Raw genomic sequence first — 19,246 nt, 5'->3', positions numbered from 1 at the left:
CAACTCTCTTTTAAGCCAATGGATGATTACTATGACATGCCAGATAAGAGCTAGCCATGGTGTGATGGAAGGAGCCTTTGCATTAGTGTCTGAAGATTGTCCGTCCTGGCTTTGTCATATTCTATCTATGTTACCTTAGAAAAATCACTTGGCCTCTCTGAACCTTCATTGGTAAAATTAGAATAATTATACATACCTTCCAGGATGGAGTTTTCTGTCTATAAAATATAAATTCTAATATCTACTTCTCAGGGTTGTGGGGATTTAAATTATTTTGACACAGATAATTTCTGGGCACAATATATATGCATAGCTCTGGCCGGTTTGGCTCAGCTGTGAGAGCATCGGCCTTCAGACCAAAGGGTTGCAGGTTTGATTCCTGGCCAAGGTTATGTACCTTGATTTGCAGGTTCATCCCCAGCCCCTGTTGGGGGCATGTGTAGGAGGCAACTGATTAATATCTCTCTCTCTCTCTTCTCCCTCTCTTCCCCCTCTCTAAAAAAATCAATGGGAAAAATATCCTCGCTGAGGATTAAATATATATACTAGAAGTCCGATGCATGGAATTTGTGCAAGGGGCTCGGCCCTTGCAGCCTCGGCCGGCCTTCGCAGCCCCTTGCAGCCCCGGCTTCATCCGGAAGGTCGTCTGGATGGTTGTTCTGCTGTTCAGTCTAATTAGAATATTAGCTCTTTATTATATAGGATATACACACACACATATGTGTATGAATATGAGTATGTATATGTATATGTATATGTATATGTATATGTATATGTATATGTATATGTATGTATATCCCAAGCTGGGAACTTTTTCCCTCCTTTTTTTGCTTGCTAATTAAGAGTCATAAATAAAATGCTGACAAGCTGCAGTCTGCCGTCTGTGCTGTAGCTAGAGGGCTGTTTTGACTTTGCCTGACAAATGGCTAACCAGCCGCTCCCACCATGCCCAACTCAAGTGTTCAGCACTGAGAAATCCAGCTACTGCCAACAACATCTTATAAACTTGTCAGTGTTTACTTACTTGGTGACAGTGTTTTTGTTCACTGATCATCCCTGAGATTTCACCAGTCAGGGTGTGGCTGTTGCCCTCAAAATGCCAAAACGCCATTTAAATACAATTCTTTCCCAAACCATGTGAAAATAGTGGAGATCCCTAATTGAGACTTGAAGACTTTGCAATTCATTCCCATGGCAGTGCAGTTGGGGTGGGATGTTGTCTTTATAGAGCAGTAGCTGGATATACATGGGGTTTTATTAAATGGGCATACACTTCAGAGCTGCTTCAATACCCTACTAGCCAAGACTTCCAGGTTACCTGTTGAATGGTGTGCAGGAGAGAGCCTGGGACCGTGGTCGGCAAACTGTGGCTCTTTGGCCCCTTGAGTGTGGCTCTTCCTAAGCCTTAAGAGTACCCTAATTAAGTTAATAACAATGTACCTAACCTATATAGTTTAAGTTAAAAAAAGTTGGCTCTCAAAAGAAATTTCAGTCATTGTACTGTTGATATTTGGCTCTGTGACTAATGAGTTTGCCGACCACTGGCCTGGGAGAACTGATTGTTAAAATTTCAGGAATTTTGCGAGGTGTTTGATGTCATGTTGGTAGATTAAAATCAGCCATGGTGGGAGTGTTTACACCATGGAAATTGACAAACACTGCAAAATCAGGCTTTTTCTCCTACATAGCTTGTTGCTAAACACTTACTAGCTCACCACTGCTAGTATATAGTATAACCAAATCTTTGTGCATCTGGGTCAAACCCAGATGTGATTCATTCTTCTCTCCCTTAGCCTTTCAGCTGCATTTATACTTCTCAAATCAGAAATATAAATAAAACCATGGTGCTAGATGAAGGGAGAAAGGGAACTAACTTTTATTCAGCCCCTGCTATGTGCCAGGATCTATTGTAGTTTAGATTGGGACTGATACATATCAGGAGGTGTCTAGCAAATGAATGGGATGATGTACTAGAACTGTCTTCACCCGAAGGACAGAGAGACCCCAGAGCCTGACTCAAAGTTGGTTGAGACAGAGGAGGGCTAATGCTAGGTGTAGCATAGTTCTTGTCACTGGGGTTTCTTTCCAGGCCTTGACTGAGACTAATGGAGGGCATTTGGGGAAAGTGTTTTTTTTTAATCTTTTCATTGATTTTTGGAGAGAGAAGGGAGCAAGAGAGATAGAAACATTAATGATGAGAGAGAATCATTGATCGGCTGCCTCCTGCACGCCCCACACTGGGGAGCGAGCCCGCAACCTGGGAATGTGCCCTGACTGAGAATCTAACGGGCGACCTCTTGGTGCATGGGACGACGCTCAACCAGTTGAGCTACACCAGCCAGGGCAGAAAGGTTAGAAGTTAAAGCTGAAAAGCTGCTTCAGCAGAACTCTGTAATTCGGGCCAGAACTCAACCCCAGCAGTTTGAGGACAGCAGAGGCTTGACTGACACACTGGAGCTCAGTGAGGTGGGCTTGCTTGTGAGCACTTTTTCAAGGGTGCTTTGCAGAGGGCCATAGTCCTGTATGAGCAGATAGGGGCAAGGGCAGTGGAATTTATTTATGTGACCCCCACACGTACTTTAGACTGGCAAGGCAAGGGGGGACTGGTGATATATATGTTTTCTCAACGTGTTCTCATGACCTCCATATGAGAAAGATGTTATTATGTCCATCTTATAAATAAGAAACTAAGGTCAGAGAGCTTGAGAAACTTGTCAAATATGATAGAGTTGGGATTCAAACATGGGATTGATCGTTTGGTCTCGCTTTACGCCATGTCTCCGCATCTTTGTCTGTCCTTTCCCTCTTTCTGGTCTTGGGGAAAGAAGTGTTTCTCTTCTCTAAGGCCCATCTTCCCACTCATGCCTATGAATTCTGTACCCTCCCAGTTCCTGCTCCAGAGTCTTTACAAAGCACCTGGTTGCTCTGCTGTGCATCCTTAATCTGCTCCTCTCTACAAACTTCCTTCCCTCAGCTTGTTCATTAGTCAGTCACTTGAAATGCGTGTCTGTGTGGTGCTTTCTCATTCTTCTCTCTCTTAGCCTTTCAACTACATTGAACACACTTCAGATTCTCCTTTATTCTTGAAACTCTCCACTCCAGGCTTCTGTGACTCGCTTGTTCTTTTCTTTCCTCTCTCGTTACTCCTCTGGCCACTTCCGGCTCTTCTCCCTTTGCCCATTTCTGAACCGTAGGCTGCTGCAAGATTGGTGCTGGTTCTCTTTTCCTGTGAGGATCCCTTTGGCCTCGGCTGTCTACACAGGCAATGCCAGATCAATAGATCTTCAGGTCTGATTGGGAAATGAACTGAAATAACTTGACTGGGTCTCCAGGGCCAAGAGCAGTCTCTGGCATGTGGTGGGCACTCAATAAACAGAAGGGATTTCAAATGAAGAGAACATTGTAAACAAAGTTTGAGCTTGTGTGTATTGATTTACTTGAAGATTACCTCCTTTAGGCTGTGAAATTCTCAAAGTCAAGAACTGCGCCTTTCCCCCATTTTTGATTCCCTGATCCAGAGTAATATGTAGTAGTTACTTAATAAATGTTTGTTGAATGAATGAATGAGTCCAGGCTTGCTTATAATTTGGTGTAAATTCATGGCAGTCCTTATAGGGGAATTTAGACTTGATGTGCAGTGAGCTTGGAGCAATCGAAGGCTTTTTCTTGTTGGAATAATTCAATAGGAGCTGAGCTCCAGGATGAGTCATGCAGGCAGTCATTGTTCAAAACCTCGAACCCTCTTCCTCCCTTGCCCTTGCTGTTCCATCGCTAATCCAGTGGTCCAGTCTTGTTGATTTTACTTCAAAATATGGCTTTATGGCTTATATCTGTGTTTTTGTTTCTATTCTTATGGCCACGTCCCAAGGTCAGCTGTAATTACTTCTTGTCTGGACGTCAACATTGGTCACTCCCATCCCAATTGCTGTTTATCCCTTTCTGTATGCCACAGGCTTTGTCTGTTCTACTAATGGCTGGCTCTGTGTTTGAAAAGAAAAATGCTGAATTGGTTCTGGGAGAGCAAGGATAAAGAGGGCTAATTTGGCCCTGCATTGTCTGTCTTTCATCCCCTTAAATCTGCTGGCTGCTTTGGGTTTTACCCTTGAGTTGCCTAAGTGGGTTTATCTCTTCATTGCTCCTTATAGCAAAGACTAGGACCCCATTTCCACAATAAAGCCAAGTTGTAGGAAAAAGAGAGTGGACCATTGGAGAGGTTGTGCTTGACTCTGATGTTGAAGGAGAGGCAAAGGAAATGGGAGAACAATCCTTTAGGAGAGGGAGGAGGGAAAAAGTAAAAGAGATAGGGAGAAGGTCTTTGAGATATTTCTAGGTGGATGGAAGAAAAAAAGAAGGAAAAAAGACAACAGCTGAGTTCTTGCCATTTTTTTTTTCTCATAGCTGATTTTGAGTAAACTGTCCCTTTGTGAAAATGTTTTCTTAGAACCTATTGGGTCCAGAATTTATCATAATAGTGAGCTAATGGATTTAGGAGACCCTCTTTGGTGACTCTTACACTTAAGGAATTTAGGTCAGTGTTATGCAAAGTGTGATCTGCCTTCTGCAAGAGGTAAGTACAACAGCAAATGTTTAGAAACTTTATACTAATTGTACAGTGTCCCTATGATGTCCTGGAGGGACACTGTGGGTGGTGTCAGCTCGAGAGAGCTGACTGTGGGGATTTCTTTCCACCTCTGGCTCACCAGACTTCATGTTGGCAGCTTGAAATCAGCCAAGGTGGGAGGTATTTTTATCACACATACTAGTGGCCCGATGCATGAATTCATGCACATGGAAAGGAAATTAATTAGAAGAAATATTTTAATATCACTATTCGCCCTTTCTCTATAATAGAAGTGTCAACCGAACTCATGATCGACAATGACAGATGGAAACACATGCATACGATTGGCACCAGCGAGAGCTTTATATGTATTGTGCATGCGCGAGTCAACTTAGTCTTTTATAGATATAGAATAAACTTGCTTAGTTAGACCTGCTTTCTGACTTAGCTAAACTTTTTCCAGCCCAGTGAAGCACCCCAACTTCTCTTTCAGGTAATTGTCAGCAACACAACAGTAAAAATCAACACAAAGCATATTATTATTGTAGATCATGCAGGGAGAACAAAGGGTAAAATATTTAACTGTAGCAGTGCTTGACTATATTTTGTGCAGTGAGAAAACCTGAAGTCATTTTTAAGGTCCACCATTTCTTACTTCTTTTCAGTCAGGTCATGTTTCTAAGCTTTCTAAATCTCCGTTTTCTGGCTAATGAAAAGAAAATAGGATTCCACTGAGTCTCCTATCTACCTATTCCAGGACTTCTGTGAGGATCAAATGAGATGAGGCACGGGAAAATGTTTCAAGACATGTGGTTAAAGTGTAAAATGTTTCCACCTGGCTATAAAGCAAGTCGTGTTCCTGGGCTGAAGAAACTCCAAGGAGGCTAGTCACCAGGGAGAGGAAGCCAGGCGTTGCTATGTGATGTCATTACCCAGATGGACACTTAGCAAATTAGTCTTTTATATATATAGATGGGCAAATGCTTCAAATCGGAACTCCTCCCACCCTCAAGAACTTGGTGCTGAACACTTACCAGCATTTACCACATTGCTAGGCTGTCATATCCATGTGCCTGATGAGGGAACACTGTTGAACAGGATGTTGTTAAATTTGAGTTGTTTTGTGGCTGCTGCTGCTTACTCAACACACACAGTAGGATCATGTATCTGAACACTGGCCTTCACCAGAGGGAATTTGAAAAAACACTGCCTTAGATCTCCTTCAGCTTGTTTCTGAGGTCCAAGTATTCCAACAGAGGTCTTTATGCTAGCCACATGGCATAGCCCAGTGGTTTAGAAACCTGCTCCTCCTGGTGTCAAGCCTTCTAAGACAGTTAGGATCAAGGATAGCATGGGTGGCAGGTCCAGCCAGGGCAGAGAAGTGATATGTGAAATAGCTGAAGGTATGTGCATTTGTCACTGGGGCTGCCATGACAAAATACCACAGACTGGGAGGCTTAAACTACAGAAATTTATTCTCTCACTAGTTCTGGATGCTAGAAGTCTAAAATCAGGGTGTTGGCAAGTGTGGTTTCTCCAGAGACCTCACTGCTTAGCTTGCAGGTGGCTGTCTTCTCACCATGTCCTGATAATGGTCTTTCCTCTGTGATTGAGCACCTCTGGTGTCTCTTCCTCTTTTTATAAGGACATATGATTAGGGCCCACCCTTATAACCTCATGTAACCTGAATAACCTCTTTTAAGGGCCTATATCCAAATATGGGCACATTGGGGCTTGGTGCTTCAGCACATGAATTTTAGGGGACACAGTTCAGTCTATAGCAGGGTGTCACTGTCTGGGCTCGTGCTACATTTCAGTCAGCGGCTGATGCAGACCTCTCACCTACTCCAGGGATTCCTTATCAACTCTCGGGGATGCCCCTTCCACTCCTCAGCCATGTCCAACCTCACCATGTGCTACCTTCTGTCAGTTACCACCTGAGTCCTAGCTCTCCCATCCAGTTTCCCTGACTTCTCCTACTTAGAGAGCAGTCTCCCTCACCTGATTCACCCTAGCACCTTTGCTCTCTATTGTTAAGATGGTGATGAATCTCATCTTGCTTTGCAGTGCCTTTTTGATGTCTCCTAAATGTATACAGTGTATGTATTTAGGGCTTGTCTACCTGGTTAGATTGTAGGTACTGTGAAAAATGAAAGGGACATTCTATCCTTCTCGACAATCAACTCTCCCATTTAGTGATTAAGTAGGTGTGTGCCTTTTATAGATTAAGAAATCAATAAATATCAGAGTTAATTTTTTTTTCTTGAAATGGTTAAGGTCATTATATGCTCACGAGTTAGTGTGAAGTCAGACTAATAGCAGTCAGTATGTAAGGAGATGTTGTTTTCCTGTACTGTGAATGTTAAGCTAAAATTGTCCGGTGAGTGCTTCTGGACTGGGATTTGTGGGTGCCATTGTTCCAGTGAGTTATAATGACCTTTAACCCTGACTCTAGTATAAAAGAGACCTGGATTAGACTTCTGATTTTCCCAGTTACCACCTGTCTGGCCTTGGGTAAGTGATCTAAACTCCCTAAGGCTCAGTTTCTTCATCTGTGAAATGGGAGTAATAATAGTACTTTATTTCACAGGGAGTAAAATAGAAATACATAGTAGCACTCAATGAATAGTAGATGTGTATCATTAATATTACTCTGGTACACAGAGACTTTAAAAAAAATTAGAAACCTTAACCCTGGATAGCATTCTCCACTCCTCTGAACCAAGAGTAACTCAGAAAGAGAAATGCTGCACACCATCGGAGAATCAGCCATGCAACAAGTCCATTTAGTGCCCTGTGCCAGATGTTTCCAGATTGAGAATATAGTGAAGAATCCAGGAAGAACACTTTTCTATCTATGATGAGTTGACTTGTAAATAACCTTTGACCTCACGTTGTCACCAACCCCCTCCCCAAGTTGCACTCTCCTTTGAAAAGCATAAAATATCTTTACCTACAAAACACTGTATATTGATTTTGTTATTTTAGAGCCGGTCAGATTGCACAGGAAATACATGGTCATTAACTGGAGATAAGCCAGCATGACATTTGTCTTGAAGTTAATGATGAAATGACGTTAAATCACTGGCAGTGTTTTCTTAGAGGTGTTCAAGACAAACAATGTTAGTGAAAGGAGAGGAAAGCTCTGTAGGAACAACTCTCCCCCGCATAGTGCTACAGGGAGAGCTGGGGTGGCGGGGGGGGGGGGGGGGGGGGCGGTGGTGAGCCGGGAAACAGTGCAAACCTGTGCTTCTCCAGGGCCTCCAAAAAGGCACAAAGTGGCTTGTCAGCTTTTCTGCCTGTTCTAGCAAATTAGACATATGTCCCAAAAGGTGTACTGCAATATTAAAGTCCATTTATATAGGCTGTAAAGTTTCCCCTGTTGTCCTGGCAGGCACATGCGTGGCTGGAAAGTGTCTGTGGGTTGACTCCTTTGTGAATCAGATGGAGCTGACACTGCTGAAACCACAGTGACCCAGACGAGGATAGAAGCTCGTGCTGGATGAGGGGCCACGGTCCTGGACATGTAAATCAGTAATATTAATCCCCACAGAGTGCCATGGTGCAAAATTATTAAGGCTGCTTCCTGAAGATACTTCTAACACAGTGCGTAATGAAAACTCAGGGGCAGTGAGTTATTAGGTGCTGCCCTGCTGTTCTGAAGTGCCAGGTATTTCTCCACCTGTTATCCAGGCAGGCGAGTCTTGTGGGAAAGGGAGAGCATCAGAGATTGCTTGTGATGAGAGGATCATAAAGTGAATGACATCAGTGAGGCCTGTGGGAAGTGCCTAAAAAAAATGGTGGCGACGGTGTGGTAGGGATGATGTTAAGAGGTGAGCCACGGTGAAGGTGTGTAGGAGGAGGATGCTGCCTGGTGTACAGTGCTGAGTGATGTCATGGCCTGAATCATTTGGATTTGAAAATTGTTCTCAGAGCAGCTCTTCGGATTAAGAATTCAGATGGGATCACTGCAGACAGGAGTATGGTTTTGGTTATTTCCATAGTCATTCTAGAAATTCAGGCATAATGTTTGGCATTTATTTTACATTTATTATTTATTTTAGATCCTCTCTGACTTGTATGATCGCTATCTCAACCCACTTGTTGGAATCCTTTTGGCTTCTTCTCTTCCCTTGGCCATGTCCAATCATTGTCAGATGGCTTTGGACAAGTTAATCTTTCTTAGTCTCTGATTCCTTTGATTGTACCTTTGTCATGTCCCTCATGTTCTGTCCTGTTTTCTCTTTGTTACTCTCCTTGTCTACATTCTGTCTGGTCCAGCCCCTCCACCTCTTACCTGGACCTCTTGCTTTTCCTCCTCCCACCTCTTCCCCTTTGACTATCCTACCAGAGCACTGCAGCAGTTACAGCTTCCACCATCTTAATAGGTACTTTTTCTGTGCTAATCCTGGGGTGGGTGTGTCTTGTATGTTTTTCTAATGGTACAATAACGCTGGAAAATATATTATTACTTCCATTGTATAGCTTGGGAGATTCCAAAAAGGTTATAATGTGTTTATACCAGCTAATTAGAGCCAAAGTTGGAATTATAACCTGGAGCTGATGGACATCATAGTTCATGCTCTTCCCTACTCAACCTGTTTTCTCTGCTGGGAAACCTTCAGTGGTTCCCACTGCCTAAAAGATCAAGTCCATGTTCTTTTATCTTGACATTCAAGGCCTTCTAAAATCTAGTTTGCGTGTTTCTAGTCATTCCCCTCAACTGTCACACATCCGTTAGCCAAAAACAAACCAAACCAAAACAAGAAACCCAGCCAAACAAACAAACAAACAAAAACTGATTTTAATTCACACCCATGCTTTCTCTTCTCTATGCTTTTATACCTCCCTTTTCTCTCGCCTGGAGCAGAGACTGTCACTCCTCTGTATAAGTAAATGTTGTCCAAGATCCATTTATTCTCTGGTTCACAAAGGGTATATTAGATCTTTATTAAATAGTCTAAAATATCTGTTCAATAATGTTCTCATTTAATATCTTTTTAAAAGACATTTAAAGTGAATCAGAAAGCAATTAAATGATTAATTGCTGCAGCTGGATTCTGCTGCCCTCAGCCTCTGCGGATGCTATCTGACCGATTAACCTCTGTTTCAGGGCCCTGTCTTATTGAGGAAGGCAGTGACGGAAAACGCCTGGCCTATCACATGACTGATCTCCGCTGTCATGAGCCATCGTTCTCTAACTGCAAGCTTTCATTTTCAAAGTCCTGGCATGATTTCAGGAGCTGTAAACCTTCATGTGAGTAAGTGAGCAGTAAGAACTGGCAGTTTTTCAAACCCAAGTCTTTTCAGCTTTAAACCCACATTTAGCTATGATGGGTTTTTTCCCACCTTAGTTTGGACATTCTTTCTGGTGAATACTTTTTTGATAAATAAAATAGGGTGGAGGTATATTTGACCAGGACAAATATGGGCTGGTACAGTTAGGGCTAACAATCAAAAGAAAGTCATAACAGCCCCAACATTAATTCCAAAGTCAGAGCAGGAGGTAAGAGAGGAGTGGGTGTGTAGATAGGGTTCCCAGCCTCTCCACCTACAACCATAGACTCAGGGTGGGGGAACTTGAAAGTAATGAATCCAAGGGTGATGCTGACCCACATGCCAGTGTAGACAGATGTTACTATTGATGTCTTGGGAAAGGTCAAGGAGTGCCTACTCCTAAATGAATGGAACAGCTTTGTGAGATATCAGGGAAACATATATCCTTGGAAAGGTTCTTTTCTAGTAACACTGCTTAAGTAATTGGGGTTCAATTTAATGCAGAATTAATTGTTCTTAGTGCATTCTTAGCCAGACATTGTGATTAATATTATTTGCATTAATGTTTAAGGGATGGGGAATCTGAAAATAAAAATGTGAATATAAAGTGAAAAACGTAAAGATTAGTTCTTGCTTGATAGTTTGTTTTTTGAAGTTTGTATATCAAATGTTTTATTGCACCCTTATCATTTTGTTTCTTAGATTTCAAAATAAATTGGTGAGAGGAGAGGGAGAGACTAGGTACAACACGGAGTGTTACGGCCACCATTGTCATGGAAGCAGGTTGTATTGCTTCCTGCTGTACACACTGAGGTTTTGATCATGCATCTATTTTTGTTGTTGTCGTCTTCTCCTTTATCTTTATATCTAGCAAATGTCTTTATGGTGCTATCTTAGGAAATTGGATTTAAGGCATCCTATACTAGCTTATGGAGGTCATTTGAAAGACAGCTGCAGACACCTGAAATAACAGCTTACATTTGTGGGGCTCTCAATCTACCAAGATAATATTATGTCATTTAATCTTCTCAACAACTGGATGAGATAGGTACTATTATCCCTATTTTATGAATGAGGAAGCTGAGGCCCAGGAGATTAAATAACTCATCTTTAATAACATAGCTAGGAAGTGGTGAGGCTGTAAGTTAAAACCAGGCAGTCTGAATCCAGAATAAAATAATAAAATGTGTATAACCAGAATCAAACTAATTTTGTTCTTTTGAGATTTTATAAAGTTACCATCACCACTAGTGAATTCTGAGTGGCAATTAGTATGGAATGTGTAAGGATAGGAGAGGGATTGTTTTGAGTAGAGAAATGGTGGGAGAGAGTGAAAAATGAAGGAAGATGCTGCTGAAAGTGCTGTAGCAGGTCCCGAGGTAGGGAGTCTAGGAGGGCAGATGTGGCACTTCCCTCTGTTCTGTGCTCACCTGAACCTCAGCCTGTGCTGGCGGGCAGTCAGTTAGAGTGTGGCTGGTGACTTTTTGTTTTCAATTGAAGTTTACATTCAATATTATTTTTTTGTATTAGTTTCAGGTGTACAGTATAGTTAGATAATCATATACTTCATAAAGTGATCCCCCTGGTAAGTTTAGTACCTGGCACCATACAGTTATTACAATATTATCTACTATATCCCCAGTGTTGTAATTTAGATCCCTGTGACTAGTTTGTAACTACCAATTTGTAGTTCTTAATACCTTCACCTCTTTTCACCCAATCTCCCTCCCCGCCCCCCACACCCGCCCCCTCTGGCAACCGCTGGTGGCTAATTTTTGTCACTTACTGCATTGGTTTCCTGCTCCTCAGGCTGAGACAGATAACACTGACAGTTCCCTTTGAGTTCCCATCCGTCCAAAGCACACCACCTTCTAGATTTGCAGTTCACGTTTCCTTCTGCAGAGCCAGGGTTTGTCCTTCTTTTCAGGCCTCTTCCCACCTCAGAACACTTAGGTCAGGCCCACTGTCCTGTATCTAAACCTGTGAGTCTAGATATGTTTCAGAATTCAAAGTTTTTCAGATTCTATAACAGTAAAATGCTATACAGTCCATATATTAGATCATATTCCCAGTGGGGCCTAGGTCAGCACCCTGTAAACAAATCCTATATAATAAAAGGCTAATAAGCAAATTGACTGAATGGCGGAACAACCAGTCGCTATGACACACACTGACCACCAGGGGGCAGATGCTCAATGCAGGAGCTGCCGCCTGGTGGTCAGTGCACTCCCACAGGGGGAGCGCTGCTCAGACAGAAGCCCTGAGCTGGGCTCATGGCTGGCGAGCGCAGTGGCAGTGGTGGGAGCCTCTCCCACCTCTGTGGCAGTGCTAAGGACCCCTCAGGGGATGTTCGACTGCCAACTTTGGCCCGCTCCCTATGAGTCGGACATCTGCCGAGGGCTCCCGGACTGCAAGAAGGCGTAGGCTGGGCTGAGGGACTCCCCTGAGTGTATGAATTTTGTGCACCGGTCTCTAGTACAATCATATCTCACACAAAATGTGTACATCATTGCCCTCAGTGAGACCAACAGTGACTCCACTCAGCTGCATGTCAGGAAGGTCAGATGTTGCTAGCAACCAAAGTTTTGTGCCAAATTTATGAAAAACAATTTTAGTTGCAGGGCTTTGGAGTTTGGAATTGAGGATAAGGGAGTGTGGACCATATCATCCCCAGTTCCTTCTGCTCTACTCAGAGGCCTGGGCATGAAAACACCGACAGGGTTGTTCCTGCATTTGCTGCTCTGGCCAGGCTGGGGTCTGACTCAGGCGCCACCTGAAGAACCCCGGACTCCACTTCTCATTCTCGGTTTTAGTGGGGAAAGTGGGCTCTTGGGAAGTACAATCAGGATCTATACTCTGTATAGTCCATGCAGAGTTGTGAGCAAAAAGTGGTAAAGGAAATACAAACTCAGAAAAGAGAAGAATCAGAATTATTTTTCATTTGAAAGACCTATTTGCACTACTTAGCCCTCTCCCCTTCTTCCCTTGGGAGTTAGCTTACAGTAGCTTGGAGGACCACAGATAAAAGTGTAATATAGCAGGTAATATTAAAAACAACCTGTAAAAAAAATGCATTATTCTGAAGACTTAGCAGCTAATTTTTCTGTTGCTTTTACTTCTTATATTACCCCCCCCTCAGTGCATAACCTTTTAAAAATCTTATGTCCTGCTCCCAAATTCCTTCTGAGTTTAAATTCTAATTTTTGTTTGTGTTACTCTGGTAAAGTCTATAAAAGGAAAATAATAAATTAATGGCATGCTTGTAGCTATAAACAGGGGATGGATTCAGAAATATACAAACATTTCAAGGACCCCAATTCTTAGAATTGCCATATTCAACTCCCAATTAACCTTAAATTTACAAGTCTAATCAAATGTCCCAGCCTGTTTCCATTGAAAAGCGATGCACTTCAGAGCCCTAGTCTCCAGGATTCAAACCAATCAAAGAAAGACCCTTTTGAAGGAGTCACTCTTTTAAGCTAAGTAAATTGCTCAGTGATCTTATGTAACGGTGTTTCAGCTTCCCCAGAAGTGTTAATCTCAGTGCAGCAGGTGGTATTGGCCACAGCACAGAGACCTCCTAGCTCAGCTAAAAGATAATCAAGTGCTATGCTATTATCAAAGAACATCTTTGGTCAGAGAATCTAAGGATTTTTGTTAGGCAGCTATTGTTTTAATAGCAGATTCTTGCAATATTTTCAAGAGCTAAGTAGAGGTTTCTGATTATACCCCCATTTGTACTCATTCCTAACCAGGGAATGCCTCCTTGTAGGACCATTCTAGGACTGTTAGGGGCACAGTTAGATAACCGAAGAAGCATTGCCCAGTTATGCACCAGCCATCTAGGCATTCATTGGCCCAAGGAGAATGATCACAGACAAAGATAAATCCTGTAGAGCACAGTCCACTTCCACTAAGGTGGCACTGTTACAAGAACCATTTGCAGGGATTGTTGCATTTGCCCATTTAAGCCAGGGGTCAGTTAGGTTTCCTCCTAGCCTGAAGAGAAAGTTGTTCTAAATTCTAGAGGTTGCTCTCTTAGCAATGGTCTGGGAAATATGGGTGATGGTGTTATCTTTCCAGGCCAATGCCAGAGTAAAGAAAGAAAGAAAAGAAGGAAAGATTTCATACCTAGCTAAAGTAGGAAGTCTTGATCTGGTGTCTTGGGCAGACGCAATCTACATCATTAAGAGCTACTACTTCTCTTCCTGGTTTATTTAATTTGGAGGTCTTTAGTGTTTATGCAGGCAAGCTGTGAGATGCATACCCAAGGTTCAGATCTTGGAGTTTGGCTGCCACCTGGGTAGTGAGGAAGATCTGCTATAGTCTTTTACCATTCCTCCTGGGTGGGATTCTGACTTAGAGGTATTCAATCATAATTCCTCAGGTGGTACTTTTACCCCATTGGTTCTTTAGCCAAGCACATACCCCAAATGTCTGAACCTGCAGTCCCTCTCTGTACTAAGCAGGAATACTTTTTTGTAAAGGCATATGAGTAAAATAATAACTGTAAGTGACAAAAGACTTAAAATGTTAATTGTTAAAAATCAAATGAGAGCTCATTATAATGGAATTGACAAGGAAATTAGGTTATTTCTGTAACATGTAACATTTTAAGACAATAACTGGAATTATGACTGATAACATTATACCAGGGCATATCAGACTTTGGGGAATTAATGAGATTTCTAGAACACTTATATGCTTATACAAGTACAACATAAAGGAAGCTTATTATTTGACAATATTCCCCATGAAATTTAACATGTCTAATTAGTTTAGCATCTCCCTTTTTATAAGGAGAGAGAACAAATCTTTTGAGATGTAAAATCCCGAAGATAGTACAAAGTCAGAAAGTCTTCATTTAGAATTTGTTTTGGGGGGAGTTTGTCAAAAATATTAAAAGATTTAAAAACATTTGGTCAAATTGGGTCATAGGTTACTATGAAACAAAACTTAATTATCTTCTTAACCAAAGTGACAAAGATTTCAGAGACAAATATAGAAGGTTACATTGTTCTGACCAGAACTTAATTCAATCTTAAAAATATTGAGAGGAATAAGTTAAGTAATCAAAGACCTGATAAAGACAACACAGAACATAGATGATTATTTTGACCAGACTCAAGATCTTTGTCTTTTTCTAGGCAGGTTACTTAAGAGAGAGAAAAGATCTTTGTTTAAAGTTTTTTATTAAGATCAGACCAAGAATCCAAGAAAACTTTCCCTTTCAGTAGATGAAAGAAAATTAAGGCTTAGTTGTACAGAAGTACACAATTGATATTAAAGCTTATTTTTGGAACCTCTATAACAAATTTATTCAACCTTATCCAGCTTGACCATGCATAAAATTCCTTTTCCAAGGTTACTTTCCCACACACCTTCTACAACTTATTTTATATTCATATTTTGTCCTATGTTTTTCCTCTTTCCCATTCTGAAATAACCAGCCTCGCTTTAGGACACAATTACTTTCTTTTTCCTCAACAACAACTAAAAATGCATTTTCAATGCTCATATTTTCTTTTACCAACAATATACACCCACTTCCCTCACATGCAGATTTTTCTCTATTATTTCTGGTAGCTTTAATTACAAATATTAGGATTCTTAACCCTAAAAAACATTTAACTTCTAGTGAACACTGAGAAGTAAGCAATTATGAAGTTTTTCACATTAGCATTCTGTGGGTTGGTAGATTTATAAATGCTTCTTATAATTTCTAGAAACATGGGCTTGCTCAGAAAATTTCTTGGCATGGCACAAGGTATGTTTAATAGACACAAATATCTTTAGTCCTCTGTAAAATGAAGCCAAAGTTGATAAATCTACTTTCCATAATTGATGTTTTAGTATTTTATAGATGATCTAGATATTTAATAAATTTCCATCAGTTAGCTGAATCTTAGAAAAACTGTAATGTTTCAGGTTACCAAAATGATTTGGAGAAACTATTTTTAAAAATTCACTAAAAACCTTCTATCCTACTTACATCTGTCTAATTTACTTGCTCTTAACACTTACGTTTAAATTATAAAAATTTCATCACATTTAGCTTAGGGGAGAAAGCTTAAAAATACTGACTTATTTTTCTTATGGGCAAATTTTGTAACAGAGATAACATGAACTTATTTAACCACTAGTAAGTCTAGGTAGGATGAAAGTATTATATGTAATTCTGATAACTCTAAAGACATGTCTGTTTTAATTAAACCATCAAACTCAAGATATCCAAAATTTCTGTTCGGGTCGGAGTTCGTTGTCTTACGAAATTAAAAAATGAGCTCACAGACAAAAAGATGAGCAAAAGCAAAGTTTTATTACAGAAAAGCTCCCTCCTGCAGAGAGGGGACCCACGGGGGTTTCTGCTGCAGCTCCTTTGTAGAGCAAGCATGTCAAACTCGCCGCATGTTGCCCACAACGAATATTTTTGCGGCCCAACTAATATAACAATATGTAAGAAACATTTTAATAAAAATTGCATAACTTAATTTTTCAATATCCTGTTATACATAACTAGGGGCCCGGTGCACGAAATTCGTGCACTGGGTGTGTGTGGGGGGGAGTGTCCCTTAGCCCAGCCTGCCCCCTCTCACATACTGGGAGCCCTCAGGCGTTGACCCCCATCACCCTCCAATCGCAGGATCGGCCCCTTGCCCAGGCCTGACGCCTCTGGCCTAGGCGTCCGGCCCGGGCAGCGGGGACCCGCAGCTGCAGCGGCCCCACGATCGTGGGCTTCGCTTTAGGCCCAGGCAAGGGACCCCTAGCTCCTGGGACTGCCAGCTTCGACCGTGCCCAGCTCCCATCGCTGGCTCCACCCCTACTTCCTGCTATCACTGGCCAGGGCGGAAAAGGCACCTGATTCTCTGATCATGGCTGGGGGGCAGGGCAAAGGCGGCCCGGGGCCGCCTTAGCCCTGCCCCCCAGCTCTTAGCTCCCCCCTGGGTTTCCGATCACTGTCAGTGGCAGGGGGCTGCTTCCTGCTTTCCCTTTCGCCTCCCTGCATTGTGCCTACATATGCAAATTAACTGCCATCTTGTTGGCAGTTAACTGCCAATCTTAGTTGGCAGTTAACTGCCAATCTTAGTTGGCAGTTAACTGCCAATCTTAGTTGGCAGTTAATTTGCATATAGCCCTGATTAGCCAATGAAAAGGGTAGCTCGTACGCCAATTACCATTTTTCTCTTTTATTAGTGTTGATTATTAACAACAAACTACAACGTTCTCTAATGACTGATTACTATAATCGTGTTGCATTCATTTCCCTTATACGCCTTATGTGCAGGCGCACCATTTCTCTCCACTAATACTAGCAGCGAATATTTTAGTAGCCTATTGCCATGTCATTAGTCTTGTACTTACTTGTTTGGCGTGCGCAACAGGAAATATTTCACTTTCGGAGAACAAGAAAAATAGGTTTATTTGCATTATGCTTATTAATTTGTGTAGTTATTCAGTGTCTGGTAAGTTAATGTTCAAGAAAAATATTAATTTTTATTAAAATGTTCTATTATTTTATGTTAACGATTACTCATTTATTTTAGCCCTTTGTATTCAGCATGTCTCTAGTGAAATAAACCTACGTTTCTATGAAAATTGAAGTTTTTGTTTTTTTGTGGCCCACATAAACTTAAACCTTGTTTATTGCCGAAAACCGGTTTGGCTCAGTGGATAGAGCGTCGGCCTGCGGACTCAAGGGTCCCGGGTTCGATTCTGGTCAAGGGCATGTACCTGGGTTGCGGGCACATCCCCGGTGGGGGATGTGCAGGAGGCAGCTAATCCATGTTTCTCTCTCATCGATATTTCTAACTCTCTATCTCTCTCCCTTCCTCTCTGTAAAAAATCAATGAAATAAAAAAAACAAAACAAAAAAACAAAACAAAAAAAAGACCCCTTGTTTATTATTTGGCCGTGTTAGCCTTTGAGTTTGACATTCTTGGTCTAGAGCAGCAGTTCTCAACCTGTGGTCGCGACCCCTTTGGGGGTCGAACGACCCTTTTACAGGGGTGGCCTAAGACCATCGGAAAACACATATATAATTACATATTGTTTTTGTGATTAAACACTATGCTTTAATTATGTTCAATTTGTAATAATGAAAATACATCCTGCATATCAGATATTTACATTACGATTCATAACAGTAGCAAAATTACAGTTATGAAGTAGCAATGAAAATAATTTTATGGTTTGGGGTCACCACAACATGAGGAAGTGTAGTCAAGAGTCGCGGCATTAGGAAGGTTGAGAACCACTGATCTAGAGTCTCTTCTAAAGAGTCAAAAGAAAGAAAAAGAGAGTTATATCCTCTTACAGTAAACCAGTAATCTAATAAGTAAAATGTTTCTCTGAATTCTGTGAGCTGCTTCAGCAAATAAATCAAACTCAAAAAGGAGGTAGTTGGAATCTCCTTTCTATAGTAGGTGGGTAAGAAGCACAAATGACAACCTGGCCTTGTGATTGGCATCTGAATTTGAGTGATGGGGGCACTTTTGTAGGATGAGCTCTTAACCTATGGAATCCAGTGCTATCTACAAGTAGACAGTGTCAGAATTGAGTTGAATTGTAGGTCACCCAGCTGGTGTTGAAGAATTGCTTGGGGTAGGGAAAATACTCACATGTCAGAACTCGGTGCAGAATCTGCGTAAGGAAGGACAGCTGCGAGGTAGAAAATCAGGAGACAGGCTGTCCTTGAAACCAGGGAGGGGGTGATGATGAGGAGAGGTGAAGGAAGAAAAGAACTCAAAGCATCTTGATATTGGTAGTAAAGTAGACTTTGTTCTCCCAGTGCCTCATTAATATACTGTAATTTGACTAAATCACACTATCGAAGGCAGAGGGTGAAAGGGTTACACTTGCTCCTGAGACTTACTTCAGTTCTTTGAATATTTGGAAAACACTTTAACTCTTGGCCAATAACATGGGTCATTGATGAGTGCCTGTTATTGAGAATGCTGACCTTGGAGATTTCACCACTGAAAAAAACACCTGGCTTGTTTTAAAGCCTATTCTCTGATCATAAAACACAGGCAAAGACATCACTTGCAGAAATACTACATCATGATAAAAATGTGTACTAAGTCACTAGCTTTAGATACCCCTTATGTTTTCAAGTTAGCAGAAATGGGAGAGTAAAAACAAAACTTGCCTTTCAGTTCTACTCATGTGTCTTTTTAATTGTTTCCTCTTTGGTTCCTCTGCAACAGCCCAGCAGTCCCAGTGGTGTGTATTGTAGATGTAAGAAACATCCAAACCTGTAGAGAATTTTTATGAGTTTATTTGAGCCAAACTGACAACAATGCCAGGAAGCAAGATCTCAAATGCTCCATAGGACAGTTTTGCTGTTTCTTTTATACATTTGGAATTAAGGAGGGAACGCAGTGAAGCTTTGAGACAGCAAGTTCCAGG

At 41.5% G+C, this 19,246-nt stretch overlaps 1 long non-coding RNA gene across 1 annotated transcript in view; it reads left to right on the top strand.

Annotated features, from left to right (window-relative positions):
• The window catches only part of LOC132234304 (uncharacterized), a 330,671-nt gene that overhangs the window by 116,365 nt on the left and 195,060 nt on the right, over positions 1-19,246 (top strand). The window contains exon 4 of the long non-coding RNA XR_009452883.1: positions 9,675-9,818. This is a non-coding gene — a long non-coding RNA (uncharacterized LOC132234304). The remainder of the gene's footprint in view (positions 1-9,674; positions 9,819-19,246) is intronic.

This window comes from Myotis daubentonii, chromosome 5 (assembly GCF_963259705.1).
Source record: "Myotis daubentonii chromosome 5, mMyoDau2.1, whole genome shotgun sequence".
Classification (NCBI taxonomy): Eukaryota; Metazoa; Chordata; class Mammalia; order Chiroptera; family Vespertilionidae; genus Myotis; species Myotis daubentonii.
The sequence above is the reverse complement of the archived record's forward strand: the minus strand, read 5'-3'. Positions and strand labels throughout refer to the sequence as shown.